Source organism: Nyctereutes procyonoides, unplaced genomic scaffold (genome assembly GCF_905146905.1).
Source record: "Nyctereutes procyonoides isolate TBG_1078 unplaced genomic scaffold, NYPRO_anot_genome, whole genome shotgun sequence".
NCBI classification, from domain to species: domain Eukaryota; kingdom Metazoa; phylum Chordata; class Mammalia; order Carnivora; family Canidae; genus Nyctereutes; species Nyctereutes procyonoides.
The window spans coordinates 44093000-44115243 of NW_026575125.1; positions in this window are offsets into that span (position 1 = coordinate 44093000).

A 22244-nucleotide genomic window follows, 5' to 3' on the forward strand; every position below is an offset into this window, starting at 1 on the left:
GGGGTGTTTGGAGGGATGAATGTGGCAAGGAACTATGAGAAATCTTTAGAAGATAAAAATGGAACTAAATGCTGTCAATACCCTAAATGAGCTAGGAAATGTGTTCTTCAAAAGAGCCCCCCAAAAGAAACACAGCCTGGTTGTCTTAAATCAGCTGCTATAACAAAATACCATACACTGGGTGACTTAAACAAAAAGCATTTCATTCTTACAGTTCTAGAAGCTGGCAAGTCCAAAATCAAGGTGCCAGCAGTTCGATGTCTGATGAAAGCCCACTTCCTGGTTTGCAGATGGCCACCCTCTTGCTGTAACCTCACAAGCTCTGTTCTTTTTCATCTCCTTATAAGGGCACCAGTCCCATCATGGGGCCACACCTTCAGGATCTCATCCAAACCCATTTACCTTCCAGAGGCTTCATCCCCAAATACCATCACAATGGGGATTAGGGGTTGAACTTGCAGATTGTAGAGGACACAAACATTCAGTCTGTAGCACTGGCCAACTGATTTCTCAGGCTGATTTCACCTTGTGAAACCCTGACCAGAGAACCCAGCCATGCCACACATGAACTTCTGAAACTACAGAACTGTGAGCTAAAAACAGACACTGTTTTAAGCCACCACGTTTGTGGTAATATAGTATGCAGAAATAGAAAACTAATACAGGTGGAGTTGCTGGGTTACAGAAAATGTATAAACTCAGCTTTGATACTGCCAAACAGTTTTCCCCCACAGAAGTACCGACACTCCCACCAGCAGTTAATAGTTCCAGTTTCTATTTTCTCCAACTTTCAATATTGGTAGTGATTTGGGGTATCCTGGGAGATGTTTATAGATATTTCATTATTTCAATTTGCATATCCTTGATGACTGAGTTTGGGCAATTTTTATTGGTTAGTTGGATGTCCCATTTTTTGAAGTACCTGTTAACATATTGTGCCGATGTTTAATTGCATCTACTTTTTTTCTTCTTCACTTATTTTCTTCTGTATGTAAGATATTTGTTGGATGTATGTGGGAAGACTATATGTGAGTGTATGAGTGTGTGTGTATAGTCTTCTGGAACTAGTTTTTGTGTATGAGTTGGCCAAATTAATTTTTTCCATATGGATGGATAGCCAATTAGTCCAGCTCCACTTACTCTAATGACTATCCACTGCATTAGTACATTTGTTGTAAATCAGGTGACCATATATATGTGACCATATATGTGTCTGTGGGCTCTTTGTTCCATCAGTCTATTTGTCTATTCGTGTACACAAATCACATTATCTTAATTATTTTGCCTTTATAATGGGCCACGTAATCTGGCTGTGAAAGTCCATTAGATTTCTTCTTGATGGCTTTGGCTATTCTTAAATCACTGATATCCAAAAATATTTTGGAATCAGTTTACCAGTTTTCATTTACAAAAAACCAGCTGGAATTTCAACTGGGATTATACTGACGCCTTAGAACATTTTAATAAGAAATCTCTTTAATTTTAATAATATTGTCTTCTAATCCATAAGCATGATATATCTCTGATTCACCTAGGTCTTCTCTAATTTCTCTCAGAAGTGTTTTTTTAAAGATTTTATTTATTTATTCATAGACACAGAGAAAGAGGCAGAGACACAGGCAGAGGGAGAGGGAGACGCAGGCTCCATGCAGGGAGCCCGATGTGGGACACGATCCTGGGTCTCCAGGATCACACCTCAGGCTGCAGGCGGCGCCAAACCGCTGCGCCACCGGGGCTGCCCTCTCTCAGAAGTGTTATGCAGATTTCTGGGCAGCAATCTTGTGATTCTTTTTTCTTTCTTAAGATGTTTTTGTTTTGAGAGAGACAGCAGAGTGATAGAGCATGTGCACATACAAGCAGGGGGGAGGGGCAGTAGAAGAGGGAGAAGCAGGCTCCCCCCTTATCAGGGAGCCCAACTGTGATTCCTTTTTTAAAAAAAAACATTTTATTTATTTATTCATGATACACACACACACACACACACACACACACAGAGGGGGAGACACAGGCAGAGGGAGAAGCAGGCTCCATGCAGGGAGCCTGACGTGGGACTCGATCCCGTGTCTCCAGGATCAGGCCCTGGGCTGAAGGTGGCGCTAAACCGCTGAGCCACCCTGGCTGCCCATGAGCCACCCGGGCTGCCCCTGTGATTATTTTATTAGATTTGTCCCTAGTGATGTTTTCTGATTCTATAATAAAAGGCATAACATTTTTTCTTCATAATTTTTATGCTAATATTTAGAAAAACTACTCAATGTTGTAATATTGACCTTATATCCAGCAATCGTACAAATTCACTTATGAATTCCAACATGATATATAATGTTTTAAGTAATTTTATGTAAGCAATTTATATCTTTCTTATTTTATTTTTTATTTTTTTATTTTTTTGGTAAGAGCGGAGAAACCTTTCTCTAAAGACCCCAAGGCATTTTACATTTATACCTTATAAACTACAACTGGGAAACATCCATTTGCAAAACAGTCACTGGAGTGGTAGTGAGATTACCATGACCTGGTTAGTCAAACATATTGCCCTTTATTTTTTTTTTTAATTTTTGTTTATTTATGATAGTCACACAGAGAGAGAGAGAGGCAGAGACACAGGCAGAGGGAGAAGCAGGCTCCATGCACCAGGAGCCCGACGTGGGATTTGATCCCGGGTCTCCAGGATTGCGCCCTGGGCCAAAGGCAGGCGCCAAACCGCTGCGCCACCCAGGGATCCCCATATTGCCCTTTATATATTAGAAATGTTACATTATGATTATGATGCCCACAACTTTTTAAATTTTTTTTATTTATTTATTTACGATAGTCACACACAGAGAGAGAGAGGCAGAGACACAGGCAGAGGGAGAAGCAGGCTCCATGCACCGGGAGCCCGACGCGGGACTCGATCCCGGGTCTCCAGGATCGCGCCCTGGGTCAAAGGCAGGCGCCAAACCGCTGCGCCACCCAGGGATCCCTGCCCACAACTTTTTAAAGCAAATATATAAATATTTAGAAATTAATGCTTTGAGTAGAGTGTTGAGAATCAGGTCATAGAGGAGATGGATTGTTATTTGTAGAATATTCCTCCATGTAAATGAATTGAAATTAAAATTAAGTTATATAAGTTCTTTTTTAAAGATTTTTAATTTATTTATTCATGAGAGAGAGAGAGAGAGAGAGAGAGGGAGAGAGAGAGAGAGAGAGAGAGAGAGAGAGAGAGGCAGAGACACAGGCAGAGGGAGAAGCAGGCTCCATGCAGGGAGCCCGATGTGGGACTCAATCCTGGGTCTCCAGGATCATGCACTGGGCGGAAGGCAGGCACTAAACCGCTGAGCCACCAGGGCTGCCCAAGTTCTTAAGCAATGACTAGAATATTTCATGTGAAAACATCTGTAAGCTTGATTTTTTTAATGAATTAATTTCAAAAAGCATCTTTTTGCTGTTTAAAAAGCATAAGATCATCATAGAAAATACACATATCAAATTTTTAATAATAGTTATCAATCACTAGAAGGATTGTGATTTAAATTTTGTCTTGAACTTTTCTGAATTATCTAAATGCTCAACAGCACAGTTTGTCAAACTGGACAGCTTTGGCATTTTGCATCAGATAACTGCACGTTGTTAGAGACTCTCCTATGCATTGAATTAACTGAGAGTATCCCTTTCTTCTGCATACTAGATGCCACTAGTACCTTTCCCTCTCTCCAGACATTTTCAAAATTCCCCCCAAGGGGCAAAATGCCTCTGGTTGAGAAAAACTGCACTATAGTGAATGAAATTCTAATATATGTAGAGAGCTTGGTAGGTAAAAAAAAAAATACAGAGATGTAAATATAGATCAGTAGATAGAGATACACCATGTACTTTTTGTATACCAAAGATATTTTCCCATGGTATTAAAATTTTTTTTCAAAAACATCCTATAAAAGCTGTATGTTTATTCTATGGACACCCAATATCCTATTGCAAAGTGAGATTGTTTGAGATTTTAAATAAATGACACTATAAGAATCACCTTTGAGCATATAACATTGTAAGTCTATGAATATTTTATTTTTAAAAAATATTTCTTTGAGGAGATCCCTGGGTGGTTCAGTGGTTAAGCACCTGCCTTTGACCCAGGACATGATCAGGCTCCCTGCATGGAGCCTGCTTCTCCCTCTGCCTGTGTCTCTGCCTCTCTTTCTCTGTGTGTGTCTCTCATGAATAAATAAATAAAATCTTTTGTTAAAAAAAGATTTATTTGAGGGAGAAAAACAGAAATAGCAAGAGAACACAGGGAGAAAAGGGAGAGGTAGGCTCCCCACTGAGCAGGGAGCCTGATGTAGGGCTCAATCCCGGGACCCTGGGATCAAGACCTGAGCCGAAGGCATACACTTAACTGACACAGCCACCCAGGTGCCCCTAAGTTATTTCTTTAGAATTAATCCCCAGAAGAGAAATTGTAACATTAAATGGACATGTTTAAGACTTTTAATTCTTTTTTTAAAGGTTTTTTGTTTGTTGTTTATTTATTTATTTAGAGAGAGAGCAACTGTGCGTGCAGAGGAGAGGGAAGGGGACAGAGAGGGAGAGAATCTCAAGCAAACTCTGTGCTGAGTGTGGAGCCCAATGTGGGGCTAGACCCCATGACCCTGAGATCACGAACTGAGTTGAAATTAAGACTCAGCTTAGGAAGTCCCTAAATTCTCTTCTTTAGCTCCGTTGGTGTGTCTTCAGGGCCTTATCCTTCTTTCTCTGTGCTCTTGTTTAGAGATAGTGTATGTGTATGTATGTGCTCATAGAAAAAATATCTGGAATATCTGGAATATTCTCTCAGCCTTATCTTCCAAATATTTTCAATGAGCATATTTCTTTAAAAAGTACAGCTGTTTGAACTTTTATTTCTTTTTGTTTGTTTGAACTTTTAAAACAATTTTAATGTTTGAGATCTTTAGAGAAGAGCAAATCAATAAATAGAATGTCTATTATATGACTCCTTTATATATATTTTTCTATGTATACATTATTTTTCATATAAAGGATATATATAAAAGGATATATATAAAAGGATATATGTGTGTATGTATATACATATATGTATATATATGATATATAAAGAAAACAAGGATAGATGAGAGTATTTTAATTATTACTAAGTTAGGATCATGACTAAGGCCCTGAGATCCCAGAAAGGAGTAAAGAAAAGATCTCAGAGAGTAAATTGAAATGACTCCCAAGAGGAAACTGGACTTATGAAACCTGTGAAAGGTGACCTATAGAATTAAGAGAATGGCTATAAGGTGAGGTTGGTTCATAACCCTAAATGACTGGGACAAGTACAGAGGGTATAGTGGCCAATATGGTCAGAACAGGATCACCAATCTCCACTGTGTCCATAATCTGCAAGCCTTCCCTTTTCAGGAAGTGGGACCACTGTCTGCCCAGATACTGTGGCCAAAATCTAGGAGTCATCACAGATTGCTGTCCTTCCCTCATGATCTCACAGATATTTAAGTTTTCCCAGCTGAGGTTTCAGACAATGACATCATAGAGCAGAAACAAGCCATTCCTGCTCTACCCTTTCTGAATTCTAGCTTTATTTAATCCATGAATATAATTAAATGTATGTTGCTCCACAATACTATAGAATGGTAGATGACCAGAACACATTCTATTCATTTATTCTTCATTTTAAGTCCATCCTTACTTCATCATTATTTTCCACATTTTTTTATTCAAGTCCCATTCTATCCTTCATAATCTTGTATTCCATATTCCATTCCATCTTTTTATGGTATTTCAAAATTTATAGTATTTCATAGTCCATTTATTTCAGGTCATTGCTTATTTTATTCCATTTTATAGTCTTTCCTATTTCAATTTCCTTCTATTTACTTATTTCACATGATACTCCATTCCTTTTTCATATAACATTATATTTTTCTGTTATTCCATATGCTATTAGATATTTATTTCTGTTGGGCATTCCATTCCATTTTGCCATTATATTTCATTCCATTTCCATCCCATTCAATTTCCCATTTCACCTCCACTGCAGTCTCCACTTCATCCCATTCTGCATTCCCTTTCAAATCTTTTCCATTCTATATTATTTAACATTCCAAATACCATTCCATTTTTGAGTTGTGTTTCAGTCCAGTTACTCATCCGTCCCACTTAGTATCCATTCTACTCTGCGAAAATTGCTATAACAGCAAGTTTCAGGAGAACCAGTTACCAATATGTTTATCAAAGAATCACAGGTGTGTATGGCCTGTATCAAGAATTTCCTAGGAATTTATTCACAGTGAGGTCATATTTGAGGATATGGGTAATTTTTAGCAAAAAGGATATGTCTCAAAAAAAAAGGAAAAAAAAGGATATGTCTCACACTGATGTGTTTATAGAGTAAAAAGTTGGAGACGTGTTGATCATTACAGCAGTATTTGAAAATGTAAGCTTCCTCCATAAAAGGAATATCTTGTAGTTAACTGGATTTGTGGAAACCTATTTATTGTTATGGGAAGTGTCTTGTCTAGACCCAAAAACAGGTTACAAAATAGTATGTATAAATAATTCCATTTTATGAAACAATAACTACTAATTATTTTTAAATGGCCACTCTACCAAAAATAATTAAAACATTACCAATATTTACCCATGGATATGTGGGAATTTAGGTTCTAGTTATCCTAGTTTAGGTTCACTTTGCTTTTCTGTTTTGGTTTCTGAGCACACAGTAATAATTTTTGTAATAGTGACTAAAAATTAGTGTCTAAATATTAAACTTTAAGTCTGTGCATCACAACATAATAGAGAACTGTAGCCAAGAATGGAGACTGGCTCATATAAATTAATATACATGCATCAGTGGATTACTATACAGCCCATACAAATGATGATGTATATTTAAGGACCATGTTATCTTTAATTCGGGCGACTCCAGCTCAAGCCTCAGGAGATAAGGCAGGGGGGAAACATGTTACTTCAAATTCCCCCTCTGGTACATGGCAGCAGTGCTGAACATCCCAAGGCATGACAGAGTGGGCCCCATCCATTTCTTGATTTCAGGTGGCTTTCAAGACTGCAGCCGGGAGGCATTCTGGGACTGTCGATTCTGGAGTCACACATGGGCCCAGTGTCTTGACTGGATTCCAGGAGGGACACTCAGCACAGAGGTATCTCCTGTTGGCCAGTGTGGTGTTTCTTTCAAGCCACTGCTTCAAAGTTTAACCACCAGAGTGATGCTGACAAGCTAAACTGATTTGGGGTGACTCAAATTGTTTATACAGACAGCATCGCCGCCCCCACCCCTTCCCTCGAAACACACACACACACACACACACACACACACACACACTCTCTCTCTTTCTTTCTCATAGGGGTCAAGGTATGGATGGGGAATTCACATGTGGAGCCTGCAGTAGCGACCCCCCACAATAGTGGAGCACTATTGTGGTTTGGCGCGCGATGGAGCTAGGTTGGCTCGCCCCCTTTAAGACAACAGTCATGTGACAACCAGCCGGCCAATCAAAAGCAAAAATCCGACCAGGGCACGCCCATCCTCCTCACTGCTTCAGCCAGAACTCTACCTAGGCAGCCATCTGCAGCCACGCTTTCGAGTCTCTGAGCGAGAATCTAGCATTATGGCCACCCCATCGTCCAAGGAGAAGGCGCAGAAGCAACAGCTGGGTGAGGTGCCCCCAGGGCCAAAGAATGAGGTCGCCCTTGCTCCTGGCGATGCCTGCGGGGTCAGCAACCCCGATCCCGGTGCTTCGGTCCCCTCGGTCTCGAGCGACCTGTCTCCATCAGGTGGTGGCGCCCTGCACAGTGGCACAGCAGGTTCCTCCACCTCCGCCCTGGCTGCCGTGGGCGCTATTTCGATCACTGGCGAGGGCCCATGGCTGCCCTTTATGGGCTGTGTGCCGGAGAGGGAGCGAGCTAACCTCCAGGGTGGCCGCAGTCCCTGCACCAAGCTGAAATGTGTGGTGCCTGAGGCAGGCCAAGGTCTCCAGACCTCACACGCGGGCAGCGTGGCCACCATGGTGCAAGCTATGAGGGGTGTGGGCCCCGCCATCGGGCCTCCGACCCAGGCCATGAGCCCAGGGAAGGGCCATGGGAGGGAGCTGACCAGCCTTGAGGAGACTGCTGAAGCTCAGAAGCCTCCGCGGCGGCGCTGTCTGTTTCCTGGGCCTCAGTGCCCCGTGCCTGTGCCACCATCTTCTCCGACGTCTCAGCCCCGCGGCCGCCGCCGTTCTCAGGCTTCTCCATGCGGTCTCGCATCTCAGCCAGGCCCTGCCCTCCGAAGTCAGGCCAGACCAGGCCCAGCGCTCCGCAGTCAAGCAGCCAGGCCAGGCCCTGCGGTCAATGGTCGTGGCACCCCGCCAGGCCCCGCCTTCCATGGCCATGCTTCCGGGTTGGGCCCTGCTCATCGCAACCGTACATCTGCACCAGGCCCTGCTCATCGTTTCCGTAGTACATCCGCACCAGGCCCCGCTCTTCACTCCCGTGCATCTGCGCCAGGCCCTGCTCTCCAGCATCGCCATGTGCCTGGGTCGGGCTCAGCTCTCCGCAGCCACCGCCATGCTTCTTCTACAGGCCCAGCTCTCCGCAGCCACCTCCATGCTTCTTTGCCGGGCCCAGCTCTCCACAGCCGCCACCATGCTTCTTCACCGGGCCCAGCTCTCCACAGCCGCCACCATGCTTTTTCACCGGGCCCAGCTCTCCGCAGCCACCGCCATACTTCTTCGCCAGGCCCAGCTCTTCGCAGCCGCCGCTGTGCTTCCGCGCTGGGCCCAGCTCTCCGCAACCGCCGCAGCCACACATCCGTGTCGGGCCCTGCTCTCCGCCGCCGTACTTCTGCGCCGGGCCCAGCTCCCCAAGGTCGTGCTTCCGATTCAGGTCCTGCTCTCCGCCACCGCCGTGCTTCCGCGTCGGGCCCTGCTCTCCACCGCCGTGCAGCCGCGGAGGGTCCAGCTTACCGCCGCGGTGTAGCCGCTCCAGGCTCTGCTCTCAGCCACCCTGCTTCCAGTAGCCGTGCATCTGGGCCAGGCCCTGCCGTCAATAATCACGCCAGCCCACCAGGCCCTGCTCTCCGCAGCCGTGCATCCGGGTCCGGCCCTGCCCTCCGAAGCCGAGCCAACCAGATAGGCCTTGCTCTCCGCAACAGCTTCCCGACTCCAGGCTTTGTCCTGCGGAGCCGCACCATCCTGAGGTCATCCCCTAGAAGCCACGCCTCTCTACCTGTGTCTGCTGACCTGAGTCCTCCTTCTTCCACTGGGTTAGCCTTACGAAGGCTAGTCTGCCAGAGTAGGTCAAGCTCTCCTAATCCTGAGGCTCCAAGCCTTGCTGCCCAACCTCATTGGCATGCAGTCCGTATGCGTGCCTCCTCTCCGTCACCTCCTGGTAGGCTCTTTCCTTTCTTTGAGCAGTGTGGTGGGAGTTCCTCCTCTTCCTCCTCTGCCTCCGGGTCTCCTGGCCAGAGCCCCTCCTCTTCCTCCTCCTCTTCTTCCTCTTCCTCTTCTTCCTCCGCCTCTTCCTCCACTAATTTTTCTGGCCAGAGCCCCTCTTCCCCTACGTTTTGTGGCTTGGGCTCCATTTCCACTCCTAGTCCTGCAAGCCTGAGGCGTGCCTTGCTGCCAGAGCTTGATGCCCTGAGCCCTCTTTCTGCGGAAGAGCAGGCTGAAACAGGGAGCATGCCTTCCTCCCCTACACGTCCTGTGGTGTGACAGCCGCAATAGGAATTAGCATGTACCCACTAACCTGAAAGGGGTGCCTGTTCTGCAGTTACCTGTGAGGTTTACAAGGGTTCTAGCTATTAACCAACATAATTTTGATGCTATTGTTTGGAGACGCAGTTTTAAAGCCTTTACTTCCCATAATGGCACTGCCTAGCACTTACTTGCTGTTGGCCCTTGATTCCAGGCCCACATTTTCCTCAAAAAGGCCTGCTTTTGCCCCTGAGTTGAGATTTCCCTTTTCCATGTTACCTTTAGATAATGAAATTTTTGAATGAAAAAAATAAAAATGTTGACTTCATTTTTAAGATGTAGTGTTTTTTTTTTTATGTCCAAAAACCTGGATCCTACATCTGATTTAGAGGATTAAAAAAAGTTGTTAGCATGCTAGCTGAATTCTTTGGAAGGGAGAGGGAATAAAATATTCTAGCAATCATTTATTTCTACTATCTAAGTGCATTTTGTCCAGGAAATTCCCATTTATGTGATATATACCCTCTTACCATAGGTGATTTGCAAACTTAGACAAGAAAAGGGAGCAAAATTCAGCCCAAGGAGGGGTGATGGAGATATCCAGGGTCAGGAAAGAGGACATGATTCTGCGTGTGTGTGTGTGTGTGTTGGGGAAATACTCCCCAGATGGAAGTAGGGAGTGCCTGAAAGAAGTCTCAGGAAGGAGGAGAACAGCAAGAGTCAAGAGTACCAAGAGGAAAGGTTTCAGTTTCTAGAGGAAAAAAATTGTATACTGGGAAGGGAACTCCTGAGGTCTGTGTGAGGGAAAGGAAGGTCTGGGAGGGTGATTCAAGGTTAATAATCTAATGAAATAAGATTTTTAGTGAAAAATGTGTTAATAAATAATCTCATTAAAAAATAATTGTGACTGAATTTGTGAGCAGGTATGTAAGGGTGTGTGTGTGTGTTTGTCTGTGTATGTGTGTATAGATCTATTTGGCAAGAACTGGATGGACATGCACCATCATTTTGTGAACAGGATATATACAGTTTTTGGAATAACTAATGACATGGTCTTTTATGTACTACATTTTACACCTTGATAATATTGCTAGTTCTGTAATGAAATTCAGCTGTTTTCTAAGAAGTTGTGGAAACACAGTGGGAGACTACAGGAAAGGAATGGAATGAATAAATAAACCAAACCAGTAAAAGGAACTCCCTCTCCTTACTTTGCCAGATTTCTCTTCTCTTTGCTTTTCTAGTATAAGGCCAAGTCTGGCATAGACTTGGCCAAGAAGGGCCCTCTTTCTGGGGCCTCACATATTAGAGGTTTCTGCCTAGGCCATCTTCATGCTGTATTCGGACTACAAAGCTAGGAATCCACAGAGACAGATCCCACCAGATCCCAACACCCTGCAATTTTTGTGGAAAATATTTTAGGTTCCCTCATTCCCCAAGGCTGCTTCCAGATTCTGTAAGGCCCTATTCTCCTAGGGAAGGGAGATCTGGGCCTGTGGAATATATACTCTTAGGCCTGAAATGTTGCCAGGAGGCAACTGTAAGAGCAAAGGATATGCAAAATTTGATGTAGACAGGTGTTCTCAGGGTTGGGTGGAAGACACCTCTTGTCATAAGACATAGCTGGCAATGGGAAGAGATGGAGGTCATGGGCCTTAATTTGTACTTTAGCCACTGCAGATGTTAGTGACTGGCCTGTATATATAATTAGCTCTGTAGACTAGCCCCAGAGAATTAGAGACCCCCCATAGATACATATCTAGGAAGCCATACCTTGTCCCTGGAGGTGGCTCTGACCACACAACACCCCCTATTTATCTCAGATATTGAGGGAATCATTAGTTCAGGTACTAGGTCTGGTTCCTTCCTATAGTGAGCCGGCATTCAGTGGGCTAAATAAGAGATGCCACTACCATACTGCATGCTAGTGTTTTAGGAGATATCTGGGCAGTTGGTGTGCTTGGGAGTGGACCTTAATCCAATGTCCTTAACCCAAGCTCACCATACCAAAATCCATATACCCCTATTGACTACAGGCTCTTCTTTTGACCTTTGGTCCTTCTAATGCTCCCTCTTTATGGAAGTACCAAATGCCATCACAGAGTAGACCTCCGTACTACAAAATGTAAAGGGTAATTTTTAAAAATGTTTATTATGGGATCCCAGCAGTTTAGCGCCTGCCTTCGGCCCAGGGAGTGATCCTGGAGTCCTGGGATCGAGTCCCGCATCAGGCTCCCTGCATGGAGCCTGCTTCTCCCTCTGCCTGTGTCTCTGCCTCTCTCTCTCTCTCTCTCTGTGTGTGTGTGTGTGTGTTTCTGATGAATAAATAAAATCTTTAAAAGATTAAAAAATATATTACAGTGTATGTGTACACATGAGAGGGGAGTGTGGGAGGGTGGGTAGGGCAAAGGGAGAGGAAAGCAGGCTCCCAGCAAGCAGGGAGCCCAACTGGCAGATGGATCCCAGGACCCAGAGATCATCATCTGAGCCAAAGGCAGACACTTACTACTTTTTTGGCAACATACGACACCATTGATCATTCTCTTTTCTTTAATGCATGTTCTTCCTTAGTCTTTAAAGAGTGTTCTCTTTGTGTTCACCCCACTTTCTCCTAGACTTTTCTCATTTTCCACACCTCTTAAGTATTAGAATATCCAAAGGCCTCAGTTTTTTGCCTATAAATATATATATATTTACTTCCTAGAGATCCCATCTAGTTTCATGTCTCTAAATATTGTTTTAAGCTGGTGAATCAAAATATTGTATATCTATTCCTACCCATCCACTTGTACTCCAGTTATGGATAGCCAGCTACGTAATTGACTTTTCCATTTGAGATGTCTAAAAGGCATAACAAACATTGATAATAGGGATTTCTGTCCAATAGAAAGAATATTAGCCACACATGTAATTTATCATTTTCTACTAGCTAAATTAAAAAATGTATAAAGGAACACATGGAATTAATAGTTTCCTTAATTCCATCTATCCAAAATATTATTTCAATATAAATTTAATCAATATAAAAATTGAGATATTTTATTTTCTTACTAAATCTTCAGAAGCTGGTATGTAATTTACACATACAGTATATCTCAATTCTGACTAGGACATTTCAAGTGCTCAAAATAGCCACAAATGTGAACATCTCTGTACAGCAGTTTTAAACCTTCTCACTTCCTTAGTCTCTCTTGTTCATTTCCTATTGAATTGTGATTCTGCCTCCAGTAGTTTCTCCTAATTGTGGGCTCCTGTCAAGAGAGGCCTGAGGTGCCAGTTTTAAGAGTTCACAAAGGCTCTGATGCTTCTAGCACCTCTAGTGCCTCTTGAGCTGGGCCCCCTGTTCTCACCTGATATGAAAAACTCTGAGAATTTCTGCTGATCTTTCTGGTGAGTTGGTTTGTGGTTCTATTAGCAAGTTAGGCAGATGCTATTCCAGCACTTCTTTTTTCCTCCTGCACAGACACTGGTACCATGTAGGTAACATGACTGTTGGTGACTTGTCCTCATATACTTGAATTTGGGCGTTTTAAGGGATGTCTTACAACCTAGATTTGCTGAAAATATTATCTATGGATTCTGGTTTTGCTCTTGAGTTGTTCTGTTTTTATGTGTTTGGAAAGATTGAAAAACTATATAGCCACTGCCACCACCATCTTCTCAGAACCTTTTTCACCAAGTGTCCTTCCTCCTTGAAAAATATGCCACCTCCCCTTTAGGTGTTGTCCCAATATCTATTAATAACAGTGTGTACAGTCAACCCTTTCGTGGCTCTCAAAGGAACACAACAGGAACCATCATCTGTACTAAACTGGAATAAAAGGATAAAAGAACTACACTTAGGAATCAGAACAAAAAGGATTGGGCATTCCACTAAATATATTTATAACTAAAGGAAATATTTTGGGTAACACATTTCTAAGGCTTTTATTTTCTCACATTACTTTGTTGATTCACAAAACTGGACCCTGTACACAGAGGCCAGCAGACGGCAGAAAGGGGAAGACCACTCCATATTGGTAGGTGGCAGTCTTAATAAGCAAGGGAACTTACATATGAGGCTTGTCTTGGGCAGCCACAAGATGAGTAAATCTCCTTACCTACCCACAGGAATCTTAAAAGTTTATTTAGAGGCCTGAACTGGGTTCAGTTGCATATGCTGACTGGCTGGTCTTGACAGCACATTCCTTGGTCTTCAAGGCTGCGTTCTTGAAAACAGCTCCAGTTGTGGGAATGCTTGGCAAAACGTGTGTTCTAAGGATGGAGAGGGGGTTAGGGGTTGGGGGGTAGGACCCTCTGATTTCCCAGGACAACCTCATATGTCAGCCAATGGTCTCTTGATCTCCAACACACTTATTTTTTTAAGATTTTGTTTATTTGAGAAAGAGAGGAGCATTGATAGGAGAGCAGAAGCAAGGAGGAGAGGGAGAAGCAGACTCTCCACTGAGAAGGGAGCCTGACACAGGGCTAGATCCTTCACACAGGGATCATGACCTGAGCCAAGGTAGACACTTAATCTACTGAGCCACCCAGACGCCCCCAACAAACTTATTCTTGAATAATTCTACAGATGACCAAAGACTAAAACAAGAGATAGACACTTTTACTGCAACAATTCTTTTTTTAATAATAAATTTATTTTTTATTGGTGTTCAATTTACCAACATACAGAATAACATCCAGTGCTCATCCTGTCAAGTGCCCACCTCAGTGCCCATCACCCATTCACCCCCACCACCTGCCCTCCTCCCCTTCTACCACCCCTAGTTCGTTTCCCAGAGTTAGGAGTCTTTATATTCTGTCTCCCTTTCTGATATTTCCCACACATTTCTTCTCCCTTCCCTTATATTCCCTTTCACTATTATTTATATTCCCCAAATGAATGAGAACATACAATGTTTGTCCTTCTCCGATTGACTTACTTCACTCAGCATAATACCTTCCAGTTCCATCCACATTGAAGCAAATGGTGGGTATTTGTCGTTTCTAATGGCTGAGTAATATTCCATTGTATACATAAACCACATCTTCTTTATCCATTCATCTTTCGATGGACACCGAGGCTCTTTCGACAGTTTGGCTATTGTGGACATTGCTGCTAGAAACATCGGGGTGCAGGTGTCCTGGCGTTTCATTGCATCTGAATCTCTGGGGTAAATCCCCAACAGTGCAATTGCTGGGTCATAGGGCAGGTCTATTTTTAACTCTTTGAGGAACCTCCACACAGTTTTCCAGAGTGGCTGCACCATTTCACATTCCCACCAACAGTGTAAGAGGGTTCCCTTTTCTCCGCATCCTTTCCAACATTTGTGGTTTCCTGCCTTGTTAATTTTCCCCATTCTCACTGGTGTGAGGTGGTATCTCATTGTGGTTTTGATTTGTATTTCCCTGATGGCAAGTAATGCAGAGCATTTTCTCATGTGCATGTTGGCCATGTCTGTGTCTTTCTCTGTGGGATTTCTGTTCATGTCTTTTGCCCATTTCATAATTGGGTTGTTTGATTCTTTGGTGTTGAGTTTAATAAGTTCTTTATAGATCTTGGAAACTAGCCCTTTATCTGATATGTTATTTGCAAATATCTTCTCCCATTCTGTAGGTTGTCTTTGAGTTTTGTTGACTGTATCCTTTGCTGTGCAAAAGCTTCTTATCTTGATGAAGTCCCAATAGTTCATTTTTGCTTTTGTTTCTTTTGTTTTCGTGGATGTATCTTGCAAGAAGTTACTGTGGCCAAGTTCAAAAAGGGTGTTGCCTGTGTTCTCCTCTAGGATTTTGATGGAGTCTTGTCTCACATTTAAATCTTTCATCCATTTTGAGTTTATCTTTATGTATGGTGCAAGAGAGTGGTCTAGTTTCATTCTTCTGCATGTGGGTGTGCAATTTTCCCAGCAACATTTATTGAAGAGACTGTCTTTCTTCCAGTGGATAGTCTTTCCTCCTTTATCGAATATTAGTTGACCATAAAGTTCAGGGTCCACTTCTGGGTTCTCTATTCTGTTCCATTGATCTATGTGTCTGTTTTTGTGCCAGTACCACACTGTCTTGATGACCACAGCTTTGTAGTACAACCTGAAATCTGGCATTGTGATGCCCCCAGATATGGTTTTCTTTTTTAAAATTCCCCTGGCTATTCGGGGTCTTTTCTGATTCCACACAAATCTTAAAATGATTTGTTCTAACTCTCTGAAGAAAGTCCATGGTATTTTGATAGGGATTGCATTAAACGTGTAAATTGCCCTGGGTAACGTTGACATTTTCACAATATTAATTCTGCCAATCCATGAGCTATATCAGCTTTTTAAAAAAGATTTATTTATTTGAGAGAAGAGAGAGAGAGCAAGAGCTGGGGTAGGGGTAGGGGCCATGGGAGTGGGAGAAGCAGGCTCCTAGGTCAGCAGGGAGCGTGATTCAGAGCTGGACCCCAGGATCCTGGGATCATGACCTGAACCAAAGGCAGACACTTAACTGACTGAGCCACCCAGGTGCCCCACATTTCAGCTTATTAATAAATAACTAATTTATTCTGGTAATCTAACTTTGTCAATTCATTAGTATTTTTTGTCTAGATGATAATGCCATCTATGAATAGTGCATTAATTCTTTCTTCCCAATGTAGATACCTTATGTTTCTTTTTCCTACCTCCAGACCCTGGCTAGAATCTCTATTACAATGTTGAATGGAAGTGGTGAGAGCAGACATCCTTGTACTGTTCCTGATTATAGGAGCAAAACATTCAGACTTTCACTATAACCTATGATATTAACTATTTCTTATTGCATAGGCCCTTTATAAATTTGAAGAAGTTCCTTTTTACCCCTAGTTTTCAGGGAGCTTTTCTTGGGAAAGGATGTTGGTTTTTCTCAAATGCTTGTTGTCTAAATTTTGAAGAATATATTGTTTTATATTTTATTTATTTTTTTTTAAATTTTTTTTATTAATTTTTATTTATTTATGATAGTCAGAGAGAGAGAGAGAGAGAGAGAGAGAGAGAGAGAGAGGCAGAGACACAGGCAGAGGGAGAAGCAGGCTCCATGCACCCGGAGCCCGACGTGGGATTCGATCCCGGGTCCCCAGGATCACGCCCTGGGCCAAAGGCAGGCGCCAAACCGCTGCGCCACCCAGGGATCCCTGTTTTATATTTTAATATATGAATTTGGTAAATTATACTGACCAACTTTCAAATGTTAAAATTAACTTGAGAACCTGGGATAAACTCAACTAGGTCATTATGTATAATCTTATGTTAAATATCACTTTATTTTAAAAATATATTACTTTATCTGTTAAGTACTTAAAATTTTTTACATCTATGTCATGATGGATTTGTGTCTGTGGTTTTCTTTTTAAATATTTTTGTCCTTGTTTAAGAGAAATGCTGAGATCATGTAATGTGTTGGGAAGTATTATCTTCTATTGAAATTTCCAGAAGAATTTAGTAGAGTTGGTATTATTTCTTCCTTAAATATTTGGTACAACACTGAAATCTGCTTGGTCCTCGAGTTTTCCTTGTGAGAAGGCTTTTAACTACAAAATCATTTTTTAAGATAGTACAGGAATGCTCAAATTGTATATTTCTTCTTGTGTGAGCTTTGATAGTTTAAGGCTTTCAAGGAATTTGTAAATTTTTATACCTTGTCTAATTTATTGGTATTAAGTTGCTTTTATTGGTCCCTTATCATCACTTTAATATCTGTAGAATCTGTGGTGATGTTGCCTGTCATTCCAATTATTAATAATTTGTGTTTTCTTTTTTCTAATTCTCACTAGAGATTGTTAATTTTACTGATCTTCTCAAAGAAGCATTTTTAAAATTTTTATTGTAAGATTGTTCTTACCGTAAAAACTTTTTCTCGAGAAGGGGAAAAGGCAGAGGGAGAAGGGGGGAGAGAATCTTAAGCAGGCTCCATGCCAAGTGCAGAGCCCAATATGGGGCTCAATCTCAGGACCCTGCAATCACGACCTGAACCAAAATCAAGAGTCAGATGCTTAACCACCTGAGCCACCCAGGCATCCTGGCTCTAAGAAACGATTTACCTCTACTGTTTTACTACATTCTATTTTATTGATTTTTGACCAATTTTTAAATGTTCTGTTTCCCAGCTCTATTAGGATATAACTGACTTATAACATTGTGTAAGTTATACAATATAATGATTTGATGCACATATATATTGAGAGATGATTACCACAGTAAGGGTTCTTAACACATCCATTGCCTCACATAATTACCATTTTTTTGTTGTGGTGGTGGTGAGAATATGTAAGATTTACTCTCTTAGCAACTCAAAGTATATAATACAGTATTTTTAACTAATTCCACCATACTGTAGATTATATCCCCAGAAATTATTAATGTTATAATTTAAAGTTTGTACACATTGATCAACATCTGCTTATCCCAAGCTCCTAGCCCCTGGCAACCACCATTCTTCTCTACATCTCTATTAGTTCTATGTTTCTAGATAACATATATAAGTAATATAATTCAATATTTGTCCTTCTCTGTCTGACTTATTTCACTTAGCACAATGCCCTCAAGTTGCATCCATGTTGTAGCAAATATTTTTGTGAATGAATAATGTTCCTGTGTGTGTGTCTGTGTCTGTGTCTCTGTGCATACATATATTCTTTATCCATTCACCCATCAGTGGACACTTAAGTTGTTACCATGTCTTGGCTAATGTGAATAATACTACAATGAACATGGGAGTGCTGTTATCTTTTCGAGATAGTGATTTTATTTCCTTCAGATATATACCCAGACGTGGGATTGATGGATAATATAGTAGTTCTATTTTTAATTTTTTTGTGGAACCTCAGTAATAATTTCCATAGTGGCTGTACAAATCTTCATTCCTTATAACTGCAATATTTCCTTTTTTCCAACACCCTTGCCACTACTGTTATCTCTTGTCTTTTTGATAATGGACATTCTGACAGGTGTAAGATAATATCTCATTGTGGATTTGATTTGCATTTCCCTGATTAGTGATGTTGAGCAGTTTTTCATATACCTGCTGGCCATTTGTATGTCTTCTTTGAAATATTTCTACTACTGAATTGGAGGGAAGGGCAAGATGGCAGAAGAGTAGGGGTCCTCAACTCACCTCGCCCCACAAACTTACCTAGATAACTTTCAAAACATGCTGAACACCTACAAATTCGACCTGAGATTTAAAGAGAGAGCTGGAATGCTACAGAGAGAAACGTTTTCGCTTCTAACAAGGTAGGAAGGGGAAAAATTTTTTTAATAAATTTCTTTTTATTGGTGTTCAATTTGCCAACATATAGAATAACACCCAGTGCTCATCCCATCAAGTACCCCCCTCAGGGCCCGTCACCCAGTCACCCCCACCCCCCACCCACCTCCCCTTCCACCACCCCTAGTTCGTTTCCCAGAGTTAGGAGTCTCTCATGTTCTGTCTCCCTTTCTGATGTTTCCCACTCATTTTTTCTCCTTTCCCCTTTATTCCCTTTCACTATTTTTTATATTCCACAAATGAATGAGACCATATAATGTTTGTCCTTCGATTGACTTATTTCACTCAGCATAATACCCTCCAAAAATTTTTTAAAAGAATAAAATAGGGTCGGAGAACTTCAAGTAGCCGGGCTAAAGCAGAGCAGTGAAAGCATCCAGGACAGGAAAGCCCAGCCCTGGAGAAGTGGGAACTTTAAAAATCTGCGCCAGAGTTTTCCCTGACAAAACAGTGCTTAGCAGGGAAATCAGGCAGAATTGGAGGAGGGGCAGTGAAGCCTCAAGATTCCCAGAATCACTATAAGAGGAGGGGCACCCCGGGAATGCTCACCACAAACCTCGGTCAAGTATCAGCAAATAGCTGGAGCACTGCAGCCCTCTGGGGCATTTGGAAGAAACCAGTTAGTTAGGTGGGCCGGCTCCAGATGGAGGTGGCTGAGCCGCATTGCCTTTGGGAGAGGCTGTCCCCAGGAACACGGGTCCAGCAGTACAGGGCCTGGGATCCAGGGCCAACGATCCTGCATTCCATCTGGGACAAGCAGAAGTGGGGAGGGTACAGGAAGGCAAGAATTCTCCTGCCGCTGGACGTACCACAAGCTGTGCAGATCAGTGCACTCATGCCTACCCCTAGGAATATCTAGGCTAGTGTGGACTGGGATACTGCGGTTAGGTATTTGCGGGAGCTCGACTCCAGAGCTGGAAATCTGGCCAACGCCATTCTTGTTTATTCAATTTGTTTCACCTTGTGCCTGAGAGAGGCGGGGGGCCTCTAGGGAACAAAGGCCTCACAGGTAAACAGCTCATACTGAGCCCAGCATCAGGCAAGGGGTGGGGCATCTCCACCTAGGCACAGACACCTGAGAATCAGCACAGCAGACCCTCTCCCCCAGAAGAACTCCTGGAAGAACAAGGAAAGAGCAAGTTTATTGACCAAGCAGCCCTGGAAAGCTCCAGGACTGCGGGAAAATAGTATTACAGAACTAGAGTCCCTTTTTCAATTTTCTTTTTTTTTCTTTTTTCCATTATGACTCATTTTTATAAAAATTAGATTAAAAATTTCCAACTTTATTCTCTTTTCCCACCTTAACTAAAATATTTTATCAGCTCTTTCATTTTTAAGTTTTTTCCTTTGTGACTATCATATTTAAACAACTGCATGTCTTATATATATTTTTCACTTCTGGATTCCCTTCAACGTATTCAATTTAATTTTAGTAGATATAGGAGATATGGGTTTTTGATTTGTGTTTTTTTGTTTTTTCTGCCTCATTTGGTTTTACAATGGTGGAAGTTGATACCTTCTAAAACACAACCAACATATATCCAGAACCAAGTGGAATAGCATGATGGTTCATTCTGTGAAATTATATTCTCTCTTCCTTCGCATTCTGCCCCCTCTTTTATCTTGTTTATCTTTTGGTGGTCAATGTTGGGCTTTCAATAAGTATTGCTGGTTTATATAAATTTGGGATTGAGCATCTTCTAACATACAGGACAAAATACACTCAGAATAAAGAGGATCGCCCTCTAGGACCGCTCAGGTACACTATATTCTCTCTCCACTACCACTTCTTCACCACCACCATCCCCTCTTTTTTCTCTTTTTCCTCTTTACTTATTTTTTCTTTCTTTTTTCTTCATCATTTGGGGGTTTTGGCTTTTTATTTTTACTACTTTGTTTTAAAATTTGTTTTTCACTTTAGTGGTCCTTTTATTTTGTTCTGTTCTTTTTCTTTTATTTTCTGGTCTCTGACCTCTTTAAAATCATCTACGGTGTATTTTACTTAGGTTGTGGTTGATATTTTTGACTCAGCCCATTCATACAGCCACTCTGAACTGAACAAAATGGCTAAAAGGAAAAATTCACCACAAAAGAAAGAACTGGAAATAGTACTCTCTGCCACAGAGTTACAGAATTTGGATTTCAATATGATGTCAGAAAGTCAATTCAGAAGCACAATTATAAAGCTACTGGTGGCTCTGGAAAAAGCATAAAGAACTCCAGAGACTTCATTACTGCAGAATTGAGATCTAATTAGGCCAAAATAAAAAATAAATTAAATGAGATGCAATCCAAACTGGATGTCCTAATTGCTAGAGTTAATGAGATGGAAGAAGACAATGATAAGACCTGAGATCTTCAAGATTGTTCTCTTTTTCTTCTGAAAAAGACAAATCACACTTTTATTCCCCCTATCTGACATTTCTCTTCATCTTACTGCCCTTTGGCATCAGGCACCTAAATGTCCTATCCTCTGGCAAAGTGCTATTAGGACTAGTCATGAGATAGACTTTAAATATGTGGATTTTGAGCTTCCCAGAAGTAGGTAAAGTGCAAAATCTAAATAACAGATAAAATATATTCAAATAGAGGTATTGTTTTTAGAGTGTAAGCAGTGAATATTTGTTTGGTTTTTCATTTAACTCTAAAAAACAGAGTAACAATAAGTAGAGTTTCTATGGGTCTGTAGCCACTTGTCACCACACAGGTGTTTTCTACCTCACCTGGGGCTCTCACTGCTGCCTAGAAATCTTGTTCTGTTTTCTGTCAGTTCTCTTTCCTCTTCTCCATAGAGCTATACCAATTCTGCTCCCTTTTCTCCTAACCTCTTATCTTATGCATTTTCTCCTCACACTCAGCAGGTAACTCTGATTCTTACAAGGAAATCAAATTTCTCAAGTATAACATACCTTAATTTCATAACACAAGTATACAACCTTCCTTATGCCCTAACCCAGCCTTCCCTCCTTCCCTCCAGGTGCAGGAGAAGAGGTAGCCTTCCCCTAGTCTAAGATAAACTCCTTCTCTGTGCTTCACATCAGAAATCCTGCAACTCTCTTAGGCTCTTGTTCCATTGGTTACCAGATCTTTCTATGTCTTCACGATTTCCCTCTCTACTAGCTCCTCTAAACAAATAAGGGTGTCCGAGTGTCTGTCACTTTGAAAACAATAAAACTCTCCTGTTTGACATCACCTTAGAGCTACCATTCCATTTCTCTCTTCTCCTTCATAGTCAAACTACTTGAGTGAATTATTTAGATTCACTGAATCTAATTCCTTATCTGCCACTCATTCTTCAAC